The 26980-nt window shown below is 43.7% G+C and overlaps 1 protein-coding gene across 1 annotated transcript in view; it reads left to right on the top strand.

The window, feature by feature from the left end:
- The first annotated feature begins 11445 nt into the window (after positions 1 to 11445).
- The window catches only part of STON2 (stonin 2), a 188136-nt gene continuing 172601 nt past the window's right edge, over positions 11446 to 26980 (top strand). The window contains exon 1 of the mRNA XM_049770335.1: positions 11446 to 11562. The gene's annotated coding sequence lies outside the window, so the exon portion shown is untranslated. The remainder of the gene's footprint in view (positions 11563 to 26980) is intronic.

Below are 26980 nucleotides of genomic sequence, written 5' to 3'. Positions count from 1 at the left end.
CCCTGAGCACTGCCGGGTGTGGCCCAAAAACCACACACACACACACACACACACACACACACACACACACACACACAAAGAAGGTTCAAAGAATACAAAAAGTCCATGGACTGTGGTGGAAGGTTATGGGCTTGGGGGATGAAACCATGTTTGTCTATCTTTTTTTGTTTGTTTGTTTGTTTGTTTTTTGGGGGGGCCACACCCGGTGATGCTCAGGGGTTACTCCTGGCTATGCACTCAGAAGTCGCTCCTGGCTTGGGGGACCATATGGGACACCGGGGGATCGAACCACGATCCATCCAAGGCTAGCGCAGGCAAGGCAGGCACCTTACCTCTAGCGCCACTGCCCAGCCCCCATGTTTGTCTATCTTAATCTTATGTTTGTCTCCTTAATCCTTGTACTATATTTCTTTGGATCCAATGTCTATTACTATTTTTAAAAATATTTTTATTGAATACTCTGATTTCCCATACCATTTATGATAATGGTTTCTGCATACATCATTCCATATTCACCCACCTCACTCCACCAAGGTCTCTAAGGTGCCTACCATTCAGTAACCCCCAAACTCTGTTCTTCATTGCCTTTGACCCTTCATTGCTCCCTTCTCTATATCTTTAAACCTCACATATAAAAGAGATCAATCTGTATTGATCCCTTCTGATTTTTACTCATTCTGAGACTTTTTAGTTCTAACCATAGAAACATACATTTGAAGAGGTGTGGAGCAATATATATTCCTAAAATACATTGTGATGTAAACTATTACTTCTATTAAATGATTTTTCATGAAAGGCTGGAATACAGTGAGTAGGACATTTGCCTTGCACATGGTTGACCTGGTTTTGAACTCTGGTATCCCATATCACCTCCCGAGCACTACCAGGAGTAATTCCTGAGTATAGAGTAACCCTAATCTACCAGAAGTAACCCCTGAGCAAAATGAACTGTGAGTCACTCCCCCAAACTGGCCATGATAGAACAGCTAACTCCTAAATTAAGCTTTTTGATTGCTAAATATCAGGCATGTCTTAGAATGCAATCTTATGCTCAAAGTTTCCCTTCCTACCTTGGCAATAAATAGAATGATCAAAACAACTATAATTCTTCACACCAACATGTCAAGATAACATGGTGGCTTGTACAAAATGCAGGAAGTATACAAGAAAAGGCACCTCTTTGGTTTGCAAGGGTCAAAATAGGTTTCACAAAGGAGGAGCTTTGTATTGAGGCTTCTTCCTAGGCAATTTGGAATATGTTAAGAGATTTGGTTATGCATGGCACAGTTCAATACAGCTAGTTTAGAAACAAAGATTTAATTTTAAGGATGCCAGAATAGTTTTCCCAAGGTAAGTTAGAAGTCCTAAAAGAAAGAAGGGCAAGAAAGAGACTAATCTAAAGACAAAAATATTTCTTCACTTGGTTTACCTCAATTTAACACTGAAATATTTGTCTGTTTGGGGGCCACATCTGGTGGTATTTAGGGATTTCTCCTAGTTCTGTACTCAGGAACCACTCCTGGTAAGGCTCAGAGGACCATATGGGAATATTAGGGAAATTTGAACCTGGGTTGGTCATGTGCAAGGCAAGCACCCTTCCTTCCTGAATGATCTCTTTGTCCCTTTATCATTTCATCTTAAAAAAACAGAAACCTGGGGTTAAAATGATAACACAGTGGTAAGGCATTTGCCTTGCATGTGGCCAACACAGGACAGACCCCAGTTCGAATCCCGGATCCCATATGATTCCCCGAGCCTGCCAGAAGCGACTTCTGAACTCAGAACCAGGAGTAACCCCTGAGTGCTGCCGGGTGTGAACCAGAAAAACAAACAAACAAAAAAAACCCTAAAATTGTTGGGCCAGAGCGTTAGCATACTTAGTGGTAGGGCATTTGCCTTGCACGCGGCTGACCCAGGACAAACCTGGGTTCGACCCCCAGTTTCCCATATATTCCCCCCAATCCAGGAGTGATTTCTGGCACATAGCCAGGGGTAACCCCTGAGCGTCACCGAGTGTGCCCCCCCCAAAAAAAAACCTAAAAAATTTTAAATTATTTATTTTGGTTTTGGGGCCACACCTGGTGATGCTCAGGGGTTACTCCTGGCTATGCACTCAGAAATCACTCCTGGCTTGGGGGACCATATGGAATGTGGGGAATCGAACTGTGGTGCGTCCTTGGCTAGCACGGGCGAGGCAAGCCTTACCGCTTGCGCTACTGCTCTGGCCCCGGCCTAAAGTTCTTGTCCCTAGATATAATAAGGATTTTAAGTGAAAGAAAAATATTTACATGTGAGATAATCAAATAGTTTACTTGATGTAGAAGTTGATCTCAATGGTCTGCAAAGGGAGCTTTGCTTTTTACTGACTCATGCATGCAGAGAGTTATTTTCTTCTTTCATTTCTCTTTCAGCCTAAAGAAGACATGAAAAATGCACAATTCGACTTGGTGGTAAGATGCCGTTTTGTAATGTTGTTTTGGGTTTGCTTGTTTGTTCGAGGCCACACCAGCAGTACTCAGGGGTTACTCCTGGCTCTGTGCTCAGAAGTTATTCGTGGCAGGCTCAGGGTACCATATGTGATGCCAGGGATGGAACTCAGGTTGGCCATGTGCAAGGCAAGTGCCCTACCTGCTGTGCTATCACCTTAGCACATAAGATGCTTGTTTTTGAAGTGACCTTTAAAGATAGATCTTTAACGATAGATTTTCTTTCTTTCCCTCACCTTCTTTGTTGTTGTGACTATAAGGACTAACTAGGGCTACACATTCAACTGGAATGCAATGGAGCCCACACTCTGCTGAGATACTGGGAATGGTGACTCTGTGGGCAGTGCCACTGGGATTGCATTTTGCTTGTGAAATGATGCCAGAGATACATCCTCATTCCTACAAAGCATCTGCTCTACAAATCAATCATACTCCCAAGCCACAGTGTTGGAATGGTTTGTATTGGGGAGTCTCCCAGTGGTGCTCAGGAGGCTCGGGGATTCCTCCCAGAAATTCATGACCAATCAGTTCAGAAATTCAATGTGAAGTCCCAACAATGCTGTGCCATACTTAGAAACCTCCAATATTATACCCAGCAATGTTTGCAGGACCTTCATGTGGAGCCAGAGAAGGATCCAGAATTGCTTGCATGCCATACGTACACTTAGTCCCTGTACTGTCTTTCTGGTTTCTATTATGTTGTATATGTTTTTTTGATTTTGGTGAGGAGTGTTTGTACTACATTCAACGGTGCTCAGGAGGACCATATATGGTGTCAGGGATTTGTACTGGCATCAGAGAGATGAAAGGTATATGTGTTAACCCTTACACTGTCTTCTGGCCCTGGTTATGTTTTTAATGTCTCTCAGAATATTGATATTTCTTTGTCATCAAACTGCATGTGTTCAATTTCAGAACATCCAGCAGCCAAAAATAATAAGCTAAGATTAGGCATTACTTTTACTGTGTAATTTTCATGGCAATGCTCTACTTATGCCCAGTGAAATTGGTTTTTTATTTATAATAGTATGTGTCATTTTAGTAAAGTTGAGAAACATGAGAGTCAATTTAAAGATATGATGCATACATATGGTAAAAATATAAATGATGTGACATAAATTACTGAAATTTGGGATGCATTTAAATCAAAGAAATAATATCAAACACGAGATACATATAAGAATATTGAAATAATAGAAGTTAGGACTTTAAGCTCCTTGACATCAGATGGCCTTATATTTTACATACTGGCAGTTTATATATTATATTTATACATGTACTTCTTTTGTTTTACTGTTAGAAAAAACCCTTAGTGGGGGCAAAAGTGATAGTTGTTAGTGTCCTTTGCAATGCAAAGTATTGACACAGAAGTTGAGCTGCTAATACTTTTTTTTTAAATAGCATTTCCCAAACTTTTCCAGAAATCCTTCTTTTGTTGTGGGGTCACACCTAGTCATGTTCAGAGGTTAATCCTAGCTCTGTACTCAGGAATCACTCCTGGTGGTGCTCAGGGGACCATATGGGATATGGGTCTGCCACATGCAAGACAATCATTCTACCTGCTGTATTATGTCTCTGCTTCCCTTCAAAAATGTTTATTTAAAGAATAATTTTGAAACAAGGACAGTATAAATTTATGGCATTTAGAAATTTTTTTTTTTGATTTTTGGGCCACACCCGTCGGTGCTCTGGGGTTACTCCTGGCTGTCTGCTCAGAAATAGCTCCTGGCAGGCTCGGGGGACCATATGGGACACCGGGATTCGAACCAACCACCTTTGGTCCTGGATCGGCTGCTTGCAAGGCAAATGCCGCTGTGCTATCTCTCCAGGCCCCTAGAAAATATTTTGAAAATATTAGTTATATTTCACATTCCTTCAGCTCAAATATCACTTTCTCTGCAAAACCTTGATTTCCATGTCTCCATTAGATCGCCATGTCCCCATTAGGTGCCCTTTATCCTGTGCTTTTAATTAAACCTTCATAGATATCTAAAAATGCAGAAAAAATTGTACATGCCTAAGCTGTCCAAAGGCATTCCTTTCGTTCTTTTTTTTTTTTTTTTTTTTGGTTTTTGGGCCACATCAGGCGGTGCTCAGGGGTTACTCCTGGCTGTCTGCTCAGGAATAGCTCCTGGCAGGCTTGGGGGACCATATGGGACACCGGGATTCGAACCAACCACCTTTGGTCCTGGATTGGCTGCTTGCAAGGCAAACATCGCTGTGCTATCTCTCCGGGCCCTCCTTTCGTTCTTTTTATAGGTAGCATCTGATACTGTTTTAATATGTAATAGGCAGGATTTCAATAAACATTTGTGTGACAAATTAATCTTACTGTGAGAACACCATATTACAATTGAATCTTACTGTGAGAGCAGCAAATTACAAAAGAACACTATATTCTATCATTTTATCCTATTATACTCATTATAGTCTATCAATTTCAATTTCAGAGAAAGTTTACAGAAAGGAACGAGAAGCAAGAACTGGAATAGTAATGTGTTCTTTAACATCTTAGTAGCAAGATTTCCCACTTAAAAGAGTGTGTGAGTAGGAATATACATTTAAGTAAATTATTCCTACTTGCTAAGAATGGGTGGGAAACTGATGACCAGGGGAGAGAGAGTCTAACATTAGTGGTAAAATTGGTATTGGAAATATTTAATGCCAGAAATAACTGTATTTTGTATTATAAGCAACTTTGTAAACCACAATGTCCAAAATAAATACATTAGGGGCAAGAGCAATAGCCCAGCAGTAGAGCATTTGCCTTGCATGTGGCCAACCCAGGATGAACCTTGGTTGGATCCCTGGCTTTCATATGGTCTCCCAAGCCTGCTAGGAGTTATTTCTGAGCAAAGAGCCAGGAGAAACCCATGAGTGCCCCTAGGTATGATGCACACACACACACACACACACACACACACTTACTTTTTTTTTTTTTTTTAAAGAAAGATTCTGTGTGTCAGCAAGGACTGTTGGAAGGCAAGAAGACTCAGGTCCTAGTTAGGGTTTTGGGGCCAAACCAGCAGTGCTCAGGCCTCACTCCTAGCTCCATGATCAGGGATCACACCTGGTGGTATTTGAGGGACCACATGAGGTTATGGGGATTGAACCTGGAACAGCTATGTGTAAGGCAAGTGCCTTGCCTGAGGTACTATTTTCTCAAGCTGGTTGAATTTTTTTTTTATGCTTCTCCCTCCCTACCTTGTTAATGTCAACTCTTTGGAATAGCTGCATTGTCTGCAGCTCCTTCCTCTTTGCAGAAGTCAATATAATGCTCAGCCTATAAATAAGTTTGGAATAGAACACCTTGCTATATGAGCAGAATGCAATGCTATATAATAAGATGTAGGTGCTGTGAGATGTTATTGGAAGATTCCTGCTAGAGGCCGAGTAGAGTGGGGTGGTGACATAAAGACTTAGAGAACCATTCTCTCACCCTCTCCGACTATTCCAAACTGTAAGATAATCCTAAACACTGTTCTTCTCACTCTTTTTCTGAAAGTGGTCTCTTTCTAAGACAAGTTTCCCCTACTAAGGCCCTGCCCTACTATTTGGTCCCCTATTCTTCTGCCATGATTTTCCATTTATACACTCAAGTTTCACCCATGGGTCCTTTGAAATATCTTGGGGACCCATAGGGTGCCACATAACTTCCAGTTGTGAAAAATTGCTCTAAATCAGGAGAAGCTGCACCACCAATCAAGTACCCCTTTGGCTCAGAGATGTACTTCAATTTAGATATAATTTAAAATTCAGTTCTACAGTAGCACCATCTCATGTCAAGTGTCCAACAGCCACCTGAGCCTAGTGGCTTCTATACTGAAGAGCTCAGATAAGAACAGTTCCATCACTACAGAATGTTCAATAGGAAAATGCAGGTCTATATATTTTTTTTTTTTGGTGTTGAAGGCAGGAATATGGAGAGGAGACAAATCAACCTCTAATGATTTTTAATAGATTTTTTCTCCATACTTTCCTTTTTTTAGCTTCTATGCTTCAGGATTTAACATCTGCCTCAGTTTCTACATCCTCAGAATACATGCTCTCTCTCTGTGTTTGTGAATATATCATATATTTACAAATATCATATATTTACAATTCCATGGATTAAAGTATATTAAATCATGCAACCACAACAAGTTATCTAATTTTAGAACCTTTCCATCACTTCAAAAAAGAATTAAGATATCCATTAAGCAGTCACTCCCCATTTCTTTCCTTAGATTCCTGATGACCCCTAGCCTGCTATTTGTGTAGATTTGCCTATTCTGGAGATTTCCTCTAAGAAGGGTCACATTGTACAGGACCTTTGTGTTTGGCTTCTCTCACTAGGCATCAAATTTTCAAACTTTATCCACTTTGTAGTATGCATTTTTTTCCCATCGAAAGACTCTATTGAATGTATCACACTTTGATTTAACCATTTATCAACTGAAAGAGATGATGATTTGAATTGTTTGAATTTTTCAGTTATTATTAATATTGCTGTAACACTTTGCAAACTGTTTTTCATATGAATATTATCCCCCTATTCTCGTGAAATTTCATACCTAGGAGTAGAAATACTGGGCCATCTGGAGGCCACAGGTAACAACATAAGGGGCTGTGACTCTTTCCTAAATCGGGCACACCATTTAATTTTGTGTACACATAATTATGAGTCCATTCTTCTCTTTACCTGACAGTTCTGACATCCAGAAGCTCCCTAATAAGGAAGTTTAAATGGATAGTAGCTTTGCTAAGCCTACAAATGAGGGTGATGGTTGGCTCTGCTGAGGCTGTGGCACCAATTCCCTTAATGCCACCCTCATAGCTTGTCTAGAATTTTATCAATTCATGTTTACTAAGTTCCACCTTCAGGCACTTATTCAGGTACTTAGGTCAGGTACTTAGTTGGATTATGTAAAACAATGACCAAACATTGTTGCTTAGTGCTAGAATGTGGACATAACATCACTGCCTTGCCCTGGAGAATTAGTGAAGGTCTCAAGGAGAAAGGGATTTTCTGGGTTGCTGGGGTTTTATGGGAAGAGGGTGTGGACAGGATCCACACCTGGCTGTGCTCTGGGTTTACTCCTGGTTTTGTACTTGAGGATCATTCCTGGTGGGGTGTTGGGGATCAAACCCGGGTCTGCCACATGCAAAGAAGTCCCCTACCAGCTGTACAATCTCTTCAGCACCATCTAGTTGTCTTATTATTAAATTGGAGTCATCAGAGAAATACGATGCAGGAGGCAGAACGAAGCAAAATCTGTTTTTGGATGAGATGGAGGAAGGGAAGGTTGAGTCACATAAACATGCATTCCCACAAGGAAACTGTAGAGTGGTTATGGTGAAACCCAAGTTCTTTCGCTTCTTATCCTTTCATAGAACTGAATTTAGTCTGATGTAACCAGGAATGACCAATTTAAGAAATCATCTGAGGTCAACCTAGTACTCTGGTAAAAATTAGTCTTTGTTATTTTTATTTTTATTTTTATTTTTTTATTTTATTTTTTTTTTTTTTGTGGTTTTTGGGTCACACCCGGCAGTGCTCAGGGTTACTCTTGGCTCCATGCTCAGAAATTGCTCCTGGCAGGCACGGGGGACCATATGGGACGCTGGGATTCGAACCGATGACCTCTTGCATGAAAGGCAAACGCCTTACCTCCATGCTATCTCTCCAGCCCCGTTATTTTTATTTTTTATTTTTTATTTTTTTTGGTTTTTGGGCCACACCTGGTGATGCTCAGGGGTTACTCCTGGCTGTCTGCTCAGAAATAGCTCCTGGCAGGCACGGGGGACCATATGGGACACCGGGATTCGAACCAACCACCTTTGGTCCTGGATCGGCTGCTTGCAAGGCAAACGCCACTGTGCTATCTCTCCAGGCCCTAGTCTTTGTATTTTGAAATAATTGTGTAAACAATGAGAATGGAACTTCTGCTTTGGAAAAAGCCAATTATGAAAGGTGAATAGTTAGAATGATGAACTGAGGATTCACGTGTTTTTGCAGCATGGAAGGGAATGTGGTAAAAGAAGCAGCAAATGTAGTACATTTAACAATTTTCTTCTGATATGCACTCATATTTACATTGTTTTTCCATTACAAATGGCACAAAGCATATTCTGCTTCATGTGCTCAATTGTGTATTTACTCGTTGGGATAAAGGGTTTTCACATATTTAGTTTCTAGAAAGAGACTCAAAATATTTTCTCAAGGTTTTATTTATTTATTTTGTATTTTTATTTATTTATTTGGTTTGGTTTTAGGGCCATATCCACCAGCACTCAGGGGTTCCTCCTGGTTCTGTGCTCAGAATTACTCATGGCAGCTTGAGAGACCATATGGAATGCCAGGTTCAAATTCAAATCAGCCATGTGCAAGGCAAAATGCCCTAACCACTGTTATCATTCTGGGCCCTGAATTGTTGTTGTTGTTTTTTTTTTTTTCATTAAGATACCCTGACTTACAAAGTTGTTTATAATAGAAATTCAGGCATAAAGTTCCTTCCTTCCTTCTTTCCTTCCTTCCTTCCTTCGGTCCTTCCTTCCTTCCTTCCTTCCTTCCTTCCTTCCTTCCTTCCTTCCGTCTTTCTTTTTTTTTTTTGTTTTTGGGTCACACCGTTTGACACTCAGGGGTTACTCCTGGCTATGCACTCAGAAATCGCTCCTAGCTTGAGGGGCCATATGGGATGCTGGGGAATCGAACTGAGCACCGTCCTGGGTCAGCCCTACCATTGCACCATCTCTCCAGCCCCCAAATGTTTTGAAACCAATCCCAATATCAATGTCAGCTTCCCTCCACACATATCTCCAGTTTTCCTCCTACCCACAACCAGCCCATCTTTTTAATATAAAGCGAACAGAGTAAAAATAAGTGAACAGAGTGACCACTATATAACCCAAGAAAAAAATGAACTACTTTCTTTGTAAGCCGTTAGGGTCCCTAAATGTCCTTTCTGGTAAAAATCAAAGCTGTTCTAAGTGAGTCGAGCTCGATGTCACTAGTTTACCAAGTCATTTTTCTCTTGCAGGAAATGAAGGAGAAATACTTGTAGAAAAATAGTGACATATTTGGGGCTGGAGTGATATAGTACAACTGATATGGCATTTGCATTTGCACACAGTTGATGCAGGTTCCAGCCGCCAGAAGTGTTTCCTGAGGCGTAACCCCTGAGTACCATATAGTGTGGGACAAAACATCCAAACAAAAAATCCAAAAGAAAATTAAAAAAAGAGAGAGAGAGAAAGAAAGGAAAACTGTGACATATTTGCTTTCCAGATATTAGTGCAATCCAAGTCAATAGTCCCCACCTATTAATGTGCCTATTTACTTCTGTTCAATTATCTATCTGGTTACCTCGAGAGGGTCCTTTTGGGAGGGAGCAGCAGAAGAAAGTTCTGGCGGCACTTGACATTATAGTGCGTCTGCTGTTTGTTTCTTTTCTTTAGAAAAATTCCTTGCAAATATTGAGAGGGGAAAGGATTGAGGGAAAGGAAAGAGAAGATGGAAGGTGTTTAAACCCTAATAGTCCTCCATTCTGATGTGTGCCTCTGCACTGGAGTAGAAAGGCAGCTGGGGTGTGTCTCCCAGATGAAGATCTCTCCAGTCTCCAAAGTGATGGCACTGCCTGCACGTTTCACGGACATATGCACATCCTCCTAATAGCTGTTCCCTAAATGCTGGAACTCATATAGGAATTCAAACACACCCGCAAGTAATATTAGTCAATCTCACCTACATTAGCTTCTTCTTCTTTTCTTCTTCTTCTTCTTCTTCTTCTTCTTCTTCTTCTTCTTCTTCTTCTTCTTCTTCTTCTTCTTCTTCTTCTTCTTCTTCTTCTTCTTCTTCTTCTTCTTCTTCTTCTCCTCCCCCCCCCCTCCTCCTCCTCCTCCTTCTTTTTCTTCTCTTCTTCGTTTTTGGGTCACATCCGGAAATGCTCAGGGATTACTCCTGGCTCTATGCTCAGAAATCGCTCTGCTAGGAAGAGCTAAATAAATTCCATGCTTGCCCCCCCCCCTGAACATTCTGATATCTCCTGTTTACATGCCAGGGTTTCTTTCTATAATAACACGCGCGGCCCTTAGATCACCAAACGCACCAAAACAAACCCCAAGTCAAAACCCCATGCGAGAGAGAGAAGAGAGAGACAGAGAAGAGAGACAGAGAGAGAAGAGAGATAGAGAGATGAGAAAAGAGATAGAGAGGAGAGAGATAGAAAGAACAGAGAGACAGAGAAAGAGAAGAGAGACAGAGGAGAGAGAGAAGAGAGGAGATAGAAAGGACAGAGAGAAAGAGAGAAGATAGGAGAGAGAAGAGATAGAGAGAGGAGAGAGAAGATAGAGAGTAGAGAGGAGAAGAGAGATGAGACGGAAAGAGAGAAGGGAGGAGAGAAAAGAGAAGATAGGAGAGAGTAGAGAGGAAAGAGAAAGAGGAGAGAGAGAGAGAGAGAGAGAGAGAGAGAGAGAGAGAGAGAGAGAGAGAGAGAGAGAGAGAGAGAGAGAGAGAGAGAGAGAGAGAGAGTGCATCGTGCAGTGAGTATACACTGGTGTATTTGAGACTCCGAGCAACCCCGGCCATACCCCAGCAGAGGTAGAGGGGTGTGTGTGTGTGTGTGTGTGTGTGTGTGTGTGTGTGTGTGTGTGTGTGTGTGTGTGTGTGTGTGTGTGTGTGTGTGTGATCCCGTTCCACCTGGAGGATCCCTTTCCACCTGGTGCACCATCTCGGTCCCGGGATGCAGCAGCGCCCAGGAGCCAGGAGCCAGGAGCCAGGAGCCAGCCCTGCCAGCTCAGCTGCGGCGCCAGGGGCGGGGTCTAGGAGGGGCAGGCCCGGGAGTCGCCCCGCCCACTACCCGAGACCCAATCACAGCGAGGCTCGGGCGCGCGGCGGGCAGTGGGCGTGGCTTCGGGAGCCGGCGGGCGGGCACAGAGCGAGCCCGGGAGTCGGGAGCCCGCGGCGGCGACGGTAGCGGTAGCGGCAGCGGCGGCGCTGCAGCCGGGGGAGCGCCGTGCAAGCAAGCAAGCAAGCAAGCGGCGGGAAAACCCCGTAGCCCACTGAACCTTTTTTTTTTCCCGATTGCGACTGACGCAGGTAAATATCCCCTTGGGGTTCGCCCGAGCAGCCCCTGCTTGGGGGCTTCTCAGGTGGAGCGGTGGAGGGGCTGAAAGCCGCCGGGTCCTAGCGCCGCCCGCGCAGCCCCCTCGTCCACTGCAGTGAGTGCCCCGGGGCCCACCTGGCTAGGTGGGACTCCTAGGGACGATCTGGGTGTGCGGGGAGAGACGCCACCCCGCAGTTCAGCTAGGCACAGTTTGCAAAAGAAGGGAGAGGGTCTAGCCCGGGTTTTGGCTCCCCGGGACTCCCCTTCTGCAGTGGCCCAAGTGTGCGAGCTGTCAACAGGTGTCCTCGGGGACTGTCTTGGCAATCCCAGCCATGGCGTCTCTCCCCCACCTTTTTGGGGTGACGGAGGCAGGACCCCGGGCTGGCCTCCTCGCAGGCGCTCTGCCCGCTGGACAGCGCCCAGCCGGCGGCTGCTTAAAATTGGACCCGTCGGCCCGGCTGGGGCTTTGGATGGAGTTTCCTTCTCCTGGCAGTTGTCAAGCAATCTGCAGGACACCCGCCTCGCTTGGGGGGGATGAAGAGTGGAAGAGTGTGTGTGGGGTGTGCGTGTCTGTGTTTGTGCATGCATGTGCATGTACGTTTGGGTGCATGTGCGTATGTATAGGTGCATGTGTGGATGCACGTTTGGGGTGCGTGCGTGTGTGTGTGTGTTTTTTGTGTGTGTGTGTGTGTGTGTGTGTGTGTGTGTGTGTGTGTGCAGCCCCAGCTGAAAGGAGCTGCCCGTAGGCTGTGAGTGAATCATTAACTGTGATCTTAGCCAACTCCTGGCCCCTGCCAGCCTCCCCCCACTTCTTCCTTCCAGGTAGGTCCTTCTTGCTCCCTGAACCACCTCTCTGACTCTCCTTGTAAACTGGTGACAGTGATTGCACCTTCCTGATAGTATTATTTGGAGGATTAAATGAGATAAATGCTCAGCAAACTCCCAGGACAGCCCTCTGTAATGCTTATTTTACCGAGTGGATGGTCTTTATTTTATTTGAAAAGACTACATCAGACGGGCCCAGACTAGCCCAACCACCATTTGGAGCTCTGAATTGCTTTCTGCTATTGAAGGGGGAGGAGGAGGGGAGGGGAGAGAATGCTATTATTAATGTGACTGATGGTATCTTTAAAGGAAATAGATCCTTTGAGGGGAGAACAAACCAAAGCCATTGGAATGGTGGAAGAGAGACATGGATTCTGACTAGGAAGTGAGAAAAGCTTAATAACACTGGAGAAGACCGATATGAATCTTGTGTGAAGAATATCGTGGCACTTTGATGAATGCTTGTCTCTTATTGATGTGGCTAATTTGAGGAGGGATCGTGGAAGGTTCTTGTATTTTCTACTCCTTCCTTTAATATGAGAGTGGAGGGGAGAGGGAGGGAGGAAGGGAGGGTTGGAAAGAGAGAGAGAGGGAGAAAGAGAGAGAAAAAAGAGAGCGAACCCACTCAAACAATAATGTCAGGGATCTTCCAGTCCTAAGCTCCCGTCTAACCTAGACATTCTGGTTCAGGTCTTTGTCACTGTGTCACTTTCACTTCTTTGTGGAATCTGAAGAGTTATGCAAACATTAGATACCAGTTGCTTTTATTTACAATACCCAGAATATCAATATTGTAGCACACTTGGTTGGAACTCTATTTCATACTGGTACCCTGCTCTTGGTAAGTCCTAAAGGACCTTTCTGAAGGGTCTCAAGGACACTGTCAAGCGAGACAACCTGTCCCTTCATCCCCTCCGCATCCCTGGCCTAGGCACAGCCAACATGCCCCAAATTCTCTATAGAGTTCCCAGAGCAGTTGCCAGGACTGTAGAAAACCCATACATCTACTTAGAGAAAAGGGCCATCTTCTCCAGGGTGGGGGGAAGAAGCTCACTTCTAGATGCAAATTTCTCAAATAGATTTGCTGGCTGCTTTCCTTGCTGATTAGAAGCCTTGGGCTGGAAAGGAAAGCTGGCTGTGGAGAAGGGAGAGGGTGTGTGTGTATATATATGTGTCTGGCTGTGTGTATGTCTATGTCTGTCTGTGTGTTTGAGTGTGTGGCAGCAGGGGGGAAGAGGGCAGAGTTCTGAGCCAGACTGGACCTGCTGGGACCTCCCTCTGTGGCTGATGGCTGAGAAATTTAGACAGGCCAGTCTGTTTTTCTGTAATGAAGTCTCCCAATCTGTAAAATGATTGCTGGACATTTTCTTTTTTTTAAAGAGAAACTACTAATGAAGGGAACTACTTCCCCCAGGACAGTTTCAGGGGCATCATTACTGTCAGCCACATTCAGAGGTTCTCCTAAAGATAAGGGATCAGCTATGCCCAAGGGAAGAAGTACAGTGTGGAAACTCTCCTTGACCTGAGTTGGTAATGATGGGCAAGTCTCTGGTATAGATGATGGGGGAGGAAGGATTGGAAAGAAGGGCAACATAGAGGGGAGAAGTCATTCAGTGAGAGGGTGTGGAGATCAAAGGTGTTCTCTTTTGAGGGGGCCAGAGAGATAGTACAGTGGGTAGGGTGCTTGCCTTGCATGCTGGTTCAGTTCCCATGATGGCAGAGTGATCTCTGAGCACAGCAACAGGAGTAAGCCCTGAACACTGCCAGGTGTAGTTCCCAAATCAAAATAAGTAAATAAAGGAAAGAAAAAAATGATGTGATTATTTAGACTAAATCACAGACCTTGCTCTCTGTGGCTGACAACCTCCAGCACTTGCTTTTCACAGATGTGGCCATGTGCATTGTAAGTCATCTTTGCTTCTGTTCATTTGTCTTCATTCTGGGACCTGCTGAGGCTTGAGAAAAGGCCTCTTTCTGGGACAATACTGATCTCATTTATGGGCCAGAGACATGACAGAACAAAGCAGTGGGGATTGGCATCTCCCTTGAAGTGGTAGTCTTCGCTCCAGCTCTCATGCTGTCAGTTATAAATCACATGGTTCAACCTGACATCACTGGTTTGGGGAAATACAAGCCTCCCGCAGGTTGGAGGGAACATGCAGACAGAAAAAGACCAACAGAGTTAACCAGAGGCAAATGATGAAGGAGTTTGGGCCAGATGCCAGGTGTCCAAGAATTTATCCTTTATGCTAAGGTTTGGGAATTGCCATGGGATTTTAAGCTGGGATTTTAGAAGTGGATGGATCTTTGGTGACACTGTAGGGAGAGGTGAAATAGATGACTGAAGGAACAAAATGAAGAGATTCAGCATCCTCTAAGATCTCTTTCTTTCTCTCTCTCTCTCATCCCTAGGGCCTTGAGGAATGCTTTCTATCTCTGAGCCATATTCCCAGCTCATCTTTCAGCCTATTATAGATATCCCTAACTTATGCTAGCTTGATTTAGGATTTTAGAGCTTTACAATCATTCTGAAGCCATATACTATGAATACAAACTGTCCATTGTATTTTAACTTTTGAATTTAAAGTTTAAATTTAGATTAGGCATATTCCAATATATGATATTTTCAAATCGTGGCGTATTCATCTGGGTATCATGCCGTTGTAATACAAGAACAGTCTGTATACGATGGAGATTCTTTTTTTTTTTTGTGTGGTTTTTTGGGTCACACCCGGCAGTGCTCAGGGGTTACTCCTGGCTCCATGCTCAGAAATTGCTCCTGGCAGGCAAGGGGGACCATATGGGACACTGGGATTCGAACCGATGACCTCTTGCATGAAAGGCAAACGCCTTACCTCCATGCTATCTCTCCAGCCCCACGATGGAGATTCTATTACTAGAAAATGATTCATTTGGCTGTAGTGACTTGTCTTGTTTAGAAGTCTTTTCTTCTCCTAAGATCCACGTAATTCTTTAAGTCATTATTTTATACTGTTACCTAAAGCAGTGATCTTGAAACTTTAGAGTGCTTCAGTAGTATTTGGTGGTGGTGGTGGGGAGAAGCTTGAGAAAATCCAGATTTCTGTGGTTGTTTTCTTTATTTTATTTTCCCTCTACCAAGAACACTTCTTAGGGGGTTGGTCTTAGAAGTCAGAATTTGTAACAACTGTTTAAATGATACAGATACTATGGGTTTACAAACCTCTGAACTAAATAAAGGGTTTCACAGTAAGTCACTGTAAAGGAAAGACCTGAATTAGAAAGGCCTCCAGTGAGGAGGAAGATGTTTGGAAGATTCTAGAATTCTCTTATGTCAATTTTGCTACAGGCCATTTCTAGCCATGAAAAGTTAGGTGTGTAGGAGGGACTGTCTAAGTTTTGATTAAATTGCACATTCCATTCTCCAAGTGAGGAACTAAAACAGAATTGGGAATCAGAGAATTAAGAAGCATATAAAGACTTCATCATTCCCTCCCTTTGTCGGCCTGCCCTAACTTCCCATCCTATTATTGAGCACACACCCTCTGTCTAAGTCCAGACCTCACTTTCAAGCCTCTTGATGTGTTCCAGTTCTGACCCATCACATTGTCTTCTCCTCTAGCTTTTTATTTCTTCTGTCACTGAACTTGCCCACTGCAGGGCACTTGGCTAAATTTTAATTAATTAATTAATTTTATTTATTTATTTATTTATTTATTTATTTTTGTGGCTTTTTTGGGTCACACCAGCAGTGCTCAGGGGTTATTCCTGGCTCCAGGCTCAGAAATTGCTCCTGGCAGGCACTGGGGACCATATGGGACACCGGGATTCAAACCGATGACCTCATGCATGAAAGGCAAACGCCTTACCTCCATGCTATCTCTACGGCCCCATAAAAGACCACACACAATGGTGCTCAGAGCTTATTCCTGGCTCTGCGACTGGGCATCATTCCTAGTAGTCTTGGGGGATCATAAGGATGTCGAGGTTTGAACATAGGTCAGCTATTTGCAAGGAGAATGCCCCACACTCTGTTCTCTGTCTCTGGCTATTGGCTGACTTTTAATACAGAAGAACAAGAAACTTCTCACTTGATTTGAGGTCACCTTTATGAATAAACATCTGTACCATGTGATCATGTAACACTCCCCCAAGTAAATATTCCTCTGAGAATCCAAGATCATCCAAGGTTTGGTTTAGCCTAATGGGTGGGAGATTTGGCAGAAATTCCTTAAACTGTGACTCACCCCTTCTGTAATAAGAGACCATTCCAAGAATGGACGTTTAGGAGAAAGTATGTTGGCCTGAACAATATGACACATGCAATGAAATGTTAGTGAAGGGTTGATTCCATTTTTACTATATAATTTTTTTCAATCCTGAATATGGCAAAAGTTCTAGTAGGGTCCACCTGACTAAGTTTGTTCAACAGACACCTTCTGAGTACTGGCTAGCAGGTTTTTATTCAAGGTGGGATAAATATAACACAGTGCATTTTACTATGGATAGATTGTGCTAGAAAGACTATATATATTAAATACATAACATGTATGTATATACATTATATATAGATCCAAGCTATAAAATGTTATACAGATTCAAGCTGTAAAGTAGAAAGATATTTGAAAAGACCCTTTACTGAATTGAGACTTGATATATTAGTGACACCTTAAAGTATGCCTTAAATGTGAGACAGAAGAGTTACTAGTGTTTTATCTTATTTTTTGGGGTGGGGACACACTCCATGATGCTCAAGGGTTACTCCTGGCTATGTGCTCAGAAATCGCTCCTGGCTTGAGGAACTTTATGGGATGCCGAGGATCGAACCAGGCCCGTCCTGGGTCAGCAATGTGGAAGGCAAATGCCCTACTGATGCGCTATCGCTCTGGCTTCACCAGTGATTTTTGTTTTGTTTTATTTTTGGGTCACACCCAGTGACACTGAGGGGTTATTCCTGACTCTGTGCTCAGAAGTCACTTCTGGCAGGCTTGGGGGACCAAGTCTGGTTAACTGTATAGTGAACAACACAATAGTTAGACTTAAGAATAGTGACTTAAATTTTGCAAACAAAACCCTTGATTGTGATTTTTAGAGAGTGCAGGGACACATCAATAAATTACAGAGATTTTATATGTGTGAATTTGGGAGAGATTATAACTATAGTAAGGCACTTTGTATATGGGCCAACATGAGTTTGATTTTCAGCACCCCATATTGTCTCCCAAGCTCACCTGAGTGCAGAGATAGGTGCAGAGCACAATTGGATGTGGCCTTCTCAAAAGTAAAATGTTGAACTTGGGGCTAGAAAGGTAGTATAGAGAGTGAGATGTTTGCCTTATATGCAGCTGACCTGGGTTTGATCCCTAGAACACACATGGTCCCTGAGCACAGCTGATTGTGGCCCAGACCACACCCACCTTATACAAAGTGTTAAATATATTCATTAGAAAGTGTTTCTAGGAGGCTGGAGTGGTGGCGGAAGCGATAGGTCACTTGCCTTACAGGTGCTAATCTAGGATGGACCACGGTTCTATTCCCCAGCGTCCCATGTGGTCCGCCAAGTTAGGAATGATTTCTGAGCACATAGCCAGGAGTAACCCCTGAGCGTCACAAAAAAAAAACACAAAACAAACAAAAAAAAACAAACAAAAAAGAAAATGTTTCTAGGGGCCAGAGAGATAGTACAGCAGGTAAGGCACTTGCCCTACTTGTTCAACCACCAGCATCCCATATGATCCCTCAATTCCCTTCAGTTGTAATCCCTGAGCAGAGCCAAGAGTAAGCCCTGAATATCATTGGGTGTGCCCCCAAAAATGTGTTTCTATATCCAATAGGATAATATTTACCTATCATTTTAAAGTTCTAAAATGTGTGTCAAATCATTAGATAAATAGTATTCCTTCTATTTGTCTATGTTGAATAAGTATTATTGGTATAAAGCACATTTCTCTCTGTATTCCTAGCATTAAGAAGGCTAGCTTCTAATATTGTTGTAATCTTTCTAAAATGTGATCAAAATTCTGTAGACAATAGAATTGCAAACTCAAAGACGCTTGATTCTTTTTGCTCACACCCTTTCCCCCCAGAAAACTGGTCCTGACTAGGCTGGACATAATTATAAATAGATGTCTTCACTAACAGGCAAGAAAGGGTCCATTTTTCTTAGTAGTATTTAGTGAGGATTATGTAGTCACTTTGCAGATTGCTGGTGTCTCAATAAAATCCTTGGTTAAGTGGCTATTTCTCAGAGTCGGAGAGATAGCACAGCAGCGTTTGCCTTGCAAGCTGCCGACCCAGGACCTAAGGTGGTTGGTTTGAATCTTGACGTCCCATATGGTCCCCCCCACTGTGCCTGCCAGGAGCTATTTCTGAGCAGATAGTAACCCCTGAGCACCTGCAGGTGTGGCCAAAAAAAATAGTGGCTACTTGTTCATGACCATGAGTTGCTTCTGCGCGCAAGGTTCTCAGAGGATGTTGTGAGGAGTTTAGAGGGGTGTGAAGCCTAGTTTCCCCCACACAACTGGGGAAAGAATGAGTATTGATATTTATGCAGCACTAGTAAAAGGTCCTGGAGCTATGGATTCAGAATCAAGAACCCTTTCAAATGTTGTGCTGGCCTGAGAAGTATCATGGATGAGCAGTTGACCTGGACTGGAGCTAGGGGGATGACTCAAGAGGGAACAGCAACTTTTAGGGAGTGAACCCAGGCAAACTGTGACTTCAGCAGCCAGCACAAACTTGTTCCATGTGTGTGACTAGACTTGGACTGGAGTGAAGGGTCAAGCAGGATTGGAGAAGGGAAACTTGAGCCTCACTGTGGCTTAAAATCATCCCTCGTTGCCTGCCCTCTGACCACTGGATCTGAATATTCACCTCCTGACAGATGGAGCGTCTTAATTCATGAGCAGATGAGTTACCCTGGATGCTCACTTGACCTTTGCTTGCTTATTTTATTAATAGGAAAGTACTTGGGAGCTCTTTATAAATGGACCCTAGCTACCCCTGTCATAAACTCTGTCTGCCTGGCAGGTCCTTGGTGGCTCTTTACTAACAGAATGACTTGACAGGTCAGTGTTTCCTTTGCATTCATGTAGGACACTCCTAATGTGCCTGGCCTGCTGCTATCTCCTTTTACTCTGGGTGGCGTCCAGTGGGTGTTGTGGATCTTCATGGAGACACTGGTGCTCAGAGCTATCTGAGGGCTGTCTGCTATTCAGCTAGAACTGTGTCCTGTTATGATCTGACACTCTGGAAAGGATTATATGCTCCTTTTATTCATTGCATTTGGGGATTGCTATCAGTATACTCGTTTCCTTTAGGCTTAGCCTTAACTGCTGCTGAAGGGGAAGTTTTTTGAGTGCTGTTGGAGTGGACAGAGCAAACACAAGACAACCCCATCAGGCTGGAGAAATAGCATGGAGGTAGGGCATTTGCCTTGCATGCAAAAGGTCGTGGTTCCCCATATGGTGGCATCCCATATGGTCCCCCGTGCCTCCAGGGGCAATTTCTGAGCATAGAGTCAGGAGTAACCCCTGAGCGCTGCAGGGTGTGACCAAAAACCAAACCAAACCAAACAAACAAACAAACAAAAATAGACAACCCCATCATCTCAGTAGCACTGAGATTGTGGACAGAGTGAGTTGAGCCCCCCTGGCCTGCTAGAGCATCCTAGGTGAGTGAAAGGCTTTTCACTCTGAAATTTAAAGCTTAAAAGCTAATCTTGAGGGCTGTCAGGGTTTTCTGTCTGCTGGCCTTGGATATGTGGTGCTGAACCCAGCAGGGCTCTGGTCCTACATCTGGTTCTGCACTCAAGGATTACCTTATTTTCCAGCGTATAAGACGACCCCCTAATTTTGCAGTTAAAACATAGGTTTAGGCCTATATTCGCTGTATCAGACAGAAAGTTCCAGTGCTGCAGCTGTATGTACCACAGTGAGCCAATCTCAACAAGCAAAGGTTCAAAGGTTATACTGTAATAGACTTCCTCTCTGACTCTGGCCAATCTGAGCAGACTTTTGACAGTGTAGATTCGGGTCCAGAACATTGTTTAATTTGCATGCATCAAAAGCCTGCTTGGATTGACTGAGTTAGAGAGGTGGTCGGAGCAGCCTTGCAGTGATTGGTGCAGGATCGAGTTGGAAAATTAGTTTTGTGGCAATATTCAGACGATTTTTGTTTAGCGGCATATTGAAACATTTTTTGGGATATACTCGGCGTATAAGACGACCCCCGATTTTCAGTTGACTTTTTTTTTTTTTTTGGTTTTTGGGTCACACCCGGTGACGCTCAGGGGTTACTCCTGGCTATGCGCTCAGAAGTTGCTCCTGGCTTGGGGGACCATATGGGAAACCGGGGGATCGAACTGAGGTCCATCCAAGGCTAGCGCAGGCAAGGGAGGCACCTTACCTCTAGCGCCACCGCCCAGCCCCAGTTGACTTTTTTTGTTTGTTTCAAAAGTCGTCTTATACACTGGAAAATACTGTACTCCTATTAGGGCTCACAGGACCTCATAGGCTGTGGATTGACGCCTGGTTGGCCTAGTGCAAGTTAAGAATCCTATATACTGTGCCGGGCGGTGGCGCTGGAGGTAAGGTGCCTGCCTTGCCTGCACTAGCCTAGGACGGACCACGGTTCGATCCCCCGGCGTCCCATATGGTCCCCCAAGAAGCCAGGAGCAACTTCTGAGCGCATAGCCAGGAGTAACCCCTGAGCGTCACAGGGTGTGGCCCAAAAACCAAAAAAAAAAAAAAAAAAAAAAAAGAATCCTATATACTGTACCATCTCTCTGGCCTTGCCATTGGCTACCTTTTGAGGTTAGGTAATTGCTTTAAAAAGTAGTTTTTTGTTTGTTTGTTTGTTTTTGGGTCATACCCGGCTGCTTTCAGGGGTTACTCGTGGCTCTGTGCTCAGAAATTGCTCCTGACAGGCTCAGGGGACCATATGGGATGCCGGGATTTGAACCACCATTGGTCCTGGATCTGCTGTGTGTAAGGCATATGCCTTATCACTTTGCTATCTCTCTGGCCCCTAAAAAGTAGTTTTAAGTTTTAAGTAGTAACAGCTTTGAATTAATTAATTTTTTTGTAGATTACTCTTTTTTATTTTTTTATTTTTTTTTCAGTTTTTGGGCCACACCCGGCATTGCTCAGGGGTTACTCCTGGCTGTCTGCTCAGAAATAGCTCCTGGCAGGCACGGGGGACCATATGGGACACCGGGATTCGAACCAACCACCTTAGGTCCTGGATCAGCTGCTTGCAAGGCAAACACCAATGTGCTATCTCTCTGGGCCCTACTCTTTTTTTTTTTTTTTAATTTTAGGTCAAATCTAGGTTTGGGTCAAACCTAGCGATGGTTAGTCCTTGCTAAGTAATTACTTCTGGCAATGCTTGGGGATCATATGGGATATCGGAGGATCGAACCTGGGTAGAGCTGTGTGCAGACAAACACTTTACCTTCCGTACTTCTCAGCCCCCCTGATGTTGTTATTTGGAGACCATCTACCTAGTTCTGTGTTCTGGAATCATGTAATTACATTCAGCACTGGGGATCAAATCTGGGCTGGCCACCATGTGCATGGCAAGTACCTTGCCCACTGTGCTATCTCTCCAGACCCATCGTTTGTTTCTGAAATCGAATATAACGGTATATATCAGGTACACACACACACACATATACCTGACTGAAACCTTGTAAAAAGGAAAGTTAAAATGCCATACATGATTCAGTGGCTATGGCCGGAGTGTTCCAGAGACTGTGATGCATTCTGTTATATATTGTTTTATTTATTTTATTTCTTTATTAAATCACCATGAGACTGTTATATACTATTCAAGTATTTATCAGGGCATGAATTCAGGTCTATTAAAAAAATGCTTCCAGGGGCCGGAGAGATAGCACAGCGGTAGGGTGTTTGCCCTAGACACAGAAGAACAGTGGTTTGAATCCTGGCATCCCATGTGGTCACCTGTGCCTGCCAGGATTGATTTCTGAGCATAGAGCCAGGAGTAATCCCTGAGTCCTGCCAGGTATGATCCAAAAACCAAAAAAAAAAAAAATATGCTTTCACTTGTGCAAGTTTCCAACCCCAGTCAAACATCACATCCCCTTTGGTCTCCTTATCCTTACATTTCCTGTCACTTTCCATTCTGAGAGATGAACCATATAAAAATATGTTCATGGGACGGAGAGATAGCACAGTGGTAGGATGTTTGCATTGCATGTAGCCGATCGAGGACTGATGGTGGTTCAAATCCTGGCATTCCATATGGTTCCCTGAGCCTCCTAGGAGCAATTTCTGAGCACAGAGCCAGGAATAACCCCTGAGTGCCGCTGGATGTGGCCCCCCCCAAAAAATTTGTTGATGTTGGAACCATCAGAATTACCATAGTCAGTTATCCTTTGTTGAATATGACTCTGTCCCAGGTGATACCATGTTAGTCTCACTCTGTTTCCCCCTCAGTTTTGTTCCCTCAGTCTCGCTTGGCATGTGATGGGGGTAGAGTCGGAGGGTCCCGCAGTTTGTCAAAACTTGTAATAAAGCTAGGTGGGGAATCCACAGATTGGGGGAGCCTGCTTCTCTCATTTCCTTTCCCTTTCTGTCCTAAAGCTTCATAAAACAATATCTGAAAAGTGGCATGGGTTTTCCATGCTCTATCCATTCAGCTGCTTCTGTCTCCTACCATGGGTCCCGTTGACATCAGTAGGTGGTGTCCTCTGCAGCTGCACCTCCAGCTGTGTCATCTGTCCTATGGGGGACGGCACCTTGGCACTCTCAGGCTCCCCTGGGGCTTGTCAGTTGTTGAGCCCTGAGCAGGCTTTGGGGAGACAGCTCCAAGCCAGTTATGTCATGTGACTCAACAAAGCAACCTGGCAGGTCCCTGTTCGGTGCTTGAGAGACCAGGAGCTACAATTTCCTGATGCATGGTCACTGCTTTTCTTGTGAAGAGTTTGGCAACTGGCCAGTTACTGCTGATGCCCCCTTGGTAGTGATGGGCTCTGGCCATAATAAAGACAGGAAGGAAGGGCTCAGGCATAGTTATGTATAGGGGAAGGGGAGGAAATTTGGTCTTATGAATGGAGATAGGGGTTTGTTGAGTTGTGGGATGTATGTTGTTGGGCTAGTGTATTAAAGTTTCCTGCTTCAGTTTCCACTGTATAACGGAGATGATGATAGTACCCACTGCAGAATTCTCATGAGGATCCCTTGAATTATTTAATTAAGTGAGTCATAAAGAGTGTTGAAGCAATAGTCTAGCAGGGAAGGCATTTGACTTACACACAGCCAACCTGGGTTTGAATCCCAGCAACCTATATGGTCCCATGAGCCCCTCCAGGAATGATCCCTGAGCATAGAGCCTGAGCACCATTGAGTGTGATCCCAAAGCCAAAAAACCAAAAAATTAAATGAGTTGTAAAGCCCTGTGCAATTATGTTTGGGAAGTGGGAAGTGTTTCATATTTATCAGCTAAAATATCACTTTGAAGAGCTAGGCAGGCATTACCACTTTGTGGGGGACAATATTTGGATCGAGGTATTGATGTCCATTTTGAGTGCAGTGATGTGCCCCGTACAAGTAAAATCTTCTTAGGTGTGCTACGGGAGCTGAACCCCCAGAATCAAAGCAAACGGACAAGTGGCATATGTCGAGAAAACTTGATGGGGCCAGAGTTTGAGAGAGCTCAAAGGGCTGGAGTGTGAGCTTGGCCTATTATCCTGGCTACCACATGGCCTCTGAGCTGAAAGAGACCCTGGGAGTGGTCTCTGAGCACTAGCAGGTGTAGCCCAAACAAAACAATAAAAGACTCTGCGATTGTAATTTGAGGTTCCTAGGGAGATGGAATTGAGCTTCCATATGACCCAGCAATTCTGCTTCTTGGAATCCAGGATGCCAAGGATGTCTTTTCCATGAAGAAAAGACATTTGCACACCTATATTCACTAAAGCAATATTCACAATAACTCAAATCTAGAAACAACACCAGGAGTGATTCCTGAGTACCACTGGGTATGGCACCAAAAACAAGCAAAATAAACAAACAAATAAAAAGCATTTGAATTTAAGCAAGACAGTTACTTCCTCTTTTCTTTTTCTTTTCTTTTCTTTTTTTTTTTTTATTAATAGAGAGGTCAAAGAGTTACTCTGGTAACTTCTGCACAGATAACACCACTTCCTGCATGATTAAAATGCTTTATCCAAAGATCAAAGTCTTGCCTTTGGATGTGGCAATTAGGACATGCATCGTAAAAGTGCAGGCATTCAGAGACTCTAAAATGGAAACATTGCAGACAATGGATGTCCTGGGCAGTGACAGATATTTCAAGAATTTTATTTGGGGCCAGAGTGATAGCCCAGTGGTAGGGCATTTGCCTTGCACGCTGCCGACCTGACCCCGGACAGACAGCATCCCACATGGTCCCTGCCAGGAGCGATCTGAGCTCAGAGTCAGGATTAATCCCCGACTGCCACTGGGTATGGTCAAAAAACCAAAAACAAATAACAAAAAACTATATTTTGTCAGTGTTGTCATTACATGAACTAAGAAGGATTTTTTTGTTTGTTTTTTGGGCCACATCCGTTTGATGCTCAAGGGTTACTCCTGGCTAAGCGCTCAGAAATAGCTGCCCCTGGCTTGGGGGGACCATATGGGACATCGGGGGATCGAACCGCGGTCCTGATCCTTGGTTAGTGCTTGCAAGGCAGACACCTTACTTCTAGCGCCACCTCGCCGGCCCCGCAGGATATTTTTTTAATTAACAGTCTCATTATTTCAAATTCTAATTTTACGGCTGGTTGGAAAACACATCCACAATGATTAACTTCACAAAAATATTATGCTAAATCCATTAAAATTATTTTTTAGGATCCTTTCTTAGTAGTGCTTGGGTCCCCTGGTGCTGGGGTAACATTAGGCATGTGCTTTCCTACTTCTCTGCTGAATTTTTTTAAAAAATAAATATCTCGGGGCGGAGAGATAGCATGGAGGTAAGGCGTTTGCCTTTCATGCATGAGGTCATCGGTTCGAATCCCGATGTCCCATATGGTCCCCCGTGCCTGCCAGGAGCAATTTCTGAGCCTGGAGCCAGTAATAATCCCTGAGCACTGCCGAGTGTGACCCAAAAACCACACACACACACACACAAAAATCTCACTCTGAAAGCTAAGTAAGAATCAAGAATCAGAGAATCAAATTCTGAAATTTTTTTGGTTTTTGGGTCACACTCGGAAGTGCTCAGGGGTTACTCCTGGCTCTGCGCTCAGAAATTGCTCCTGGAAGGCATGAGGGACCAAATGGGATGCCCGGATTCAAACCATCATTAGTCCTGGGTCTGCTGCTTGCAAGGCAAACAAATGCCCTACTGCTGAGCTATCTCTCCCAATTTCTGAAATCTTTGGCTCAGTTCTCTAATTAGTATATCTGCTGTGTTTGCATTTATGGTTTTTTTATGTTTTGAATTTGTGGCTTTTCAGTTTTTTAAGAGTTACTGTCAGTGAGACTTCTACCAAAAACAATGCTAGTATTAGTGGTGACGGGATCAACTATATGAAACAGTGTGGTTGGTTTCTAAATCCCTACTAGTTTTTGAAAACTCTTGCCCAGATGGAGGTGGGTGGGTTGGGGTTTGGAAGAAACCATTAGAAATACCAAAGCAGAAACATGAAAAGGAAAGAGCTTCCAGTGATTCAATATCTCTTTCTGGCTATTCAGGTTGAGGAAGTAGAGAATAGTTCTGACTTGGGGGAAAATTTCCATTCAGTTGGAAAAAAACAATAGAATATGGAATTCTTATCTATTCAGTGACTGCTTGGGAATCCCAGGGTTAAAGGAGCCTGTCCCATTTGAATGTGGTTTCTTTCAACTGCTTGGGAATCCCAGGGTTAAAAGAGCCTGTACCATTTGAATGTGGTTTCAAGTTTACCCTTAAATAACAGAAATGTCCCTGGAGGGGGTCGGAGAGATAGCATGGAGGTAGGGCGTTTGCCTTGCATGCAGAAGGACAGTGTTTCAAATCCCAACATCCCATATGGTTCCCTGAGCCTGCCAAGAACAATTTTTGAGCATAGAGACAGGAGTAACCCCTGAGCGCTGCCATGTGTTGACTCCCCCACCACCCAACAAAAAGAGAGAAATGTCCCTGGAAAGCCAAAAAGATCATGCAGAACAATTTTATTTGAAGGGGTCACAGCAGACAGTTATTGGAATTTACTCCTAGCTCTGGGCTCAGGGGTTGCTCCTGGCTGTGCTCAGGAGACCATATGTGTGTGTGTGTGTGTGTGTGTGTGTGTGTGTGTGTGTGTGTGTGTGTGTGTGTGTGTTTGAGCTAGATTCCTTCACATACAAGTCAAGTACCTTAATCACTGTCATCTCTCTGGCCCCATGCAACAAGAATTTAAGTAATCAAATCATTTCAGGATGACTATACTTTTCAGTGTTTTCCTAATTATTTTTAGAGTGTATTCCATTAAAAAAAGGTATAAATGAGAAAAATATGAGGAAAAGATGGGAACAGAAAAACCTTGAAAAAATACATTAACTGAAAGTTTATATGTATCATCATTTGCTGAGTTGCATGCAGTTTATACTGTGAGGATGATTTTGTCCTATTAAA

The sequence above is a fragment of the Suncus etruscus genome, chromosome 3 (genome assembly GCF_024139225.1).
Source record: "Suncus etruscus isolate mSunEtr1 chromosome 3, mSunEtr1.pri.cur, whole genome shotgun sequence".
NCBI classification, from domain to species: domain Eukaryota; kingdom Metazoa; phylum Chordata; class Mammalia; order Eulipotyphla; family Soricidae; genus Suncus; species Suncus etruscus.
Note: the sequence above shows the minus strand (reverse complement) of the source record. Positions and strands in the feature narration are given on the sequence as shown.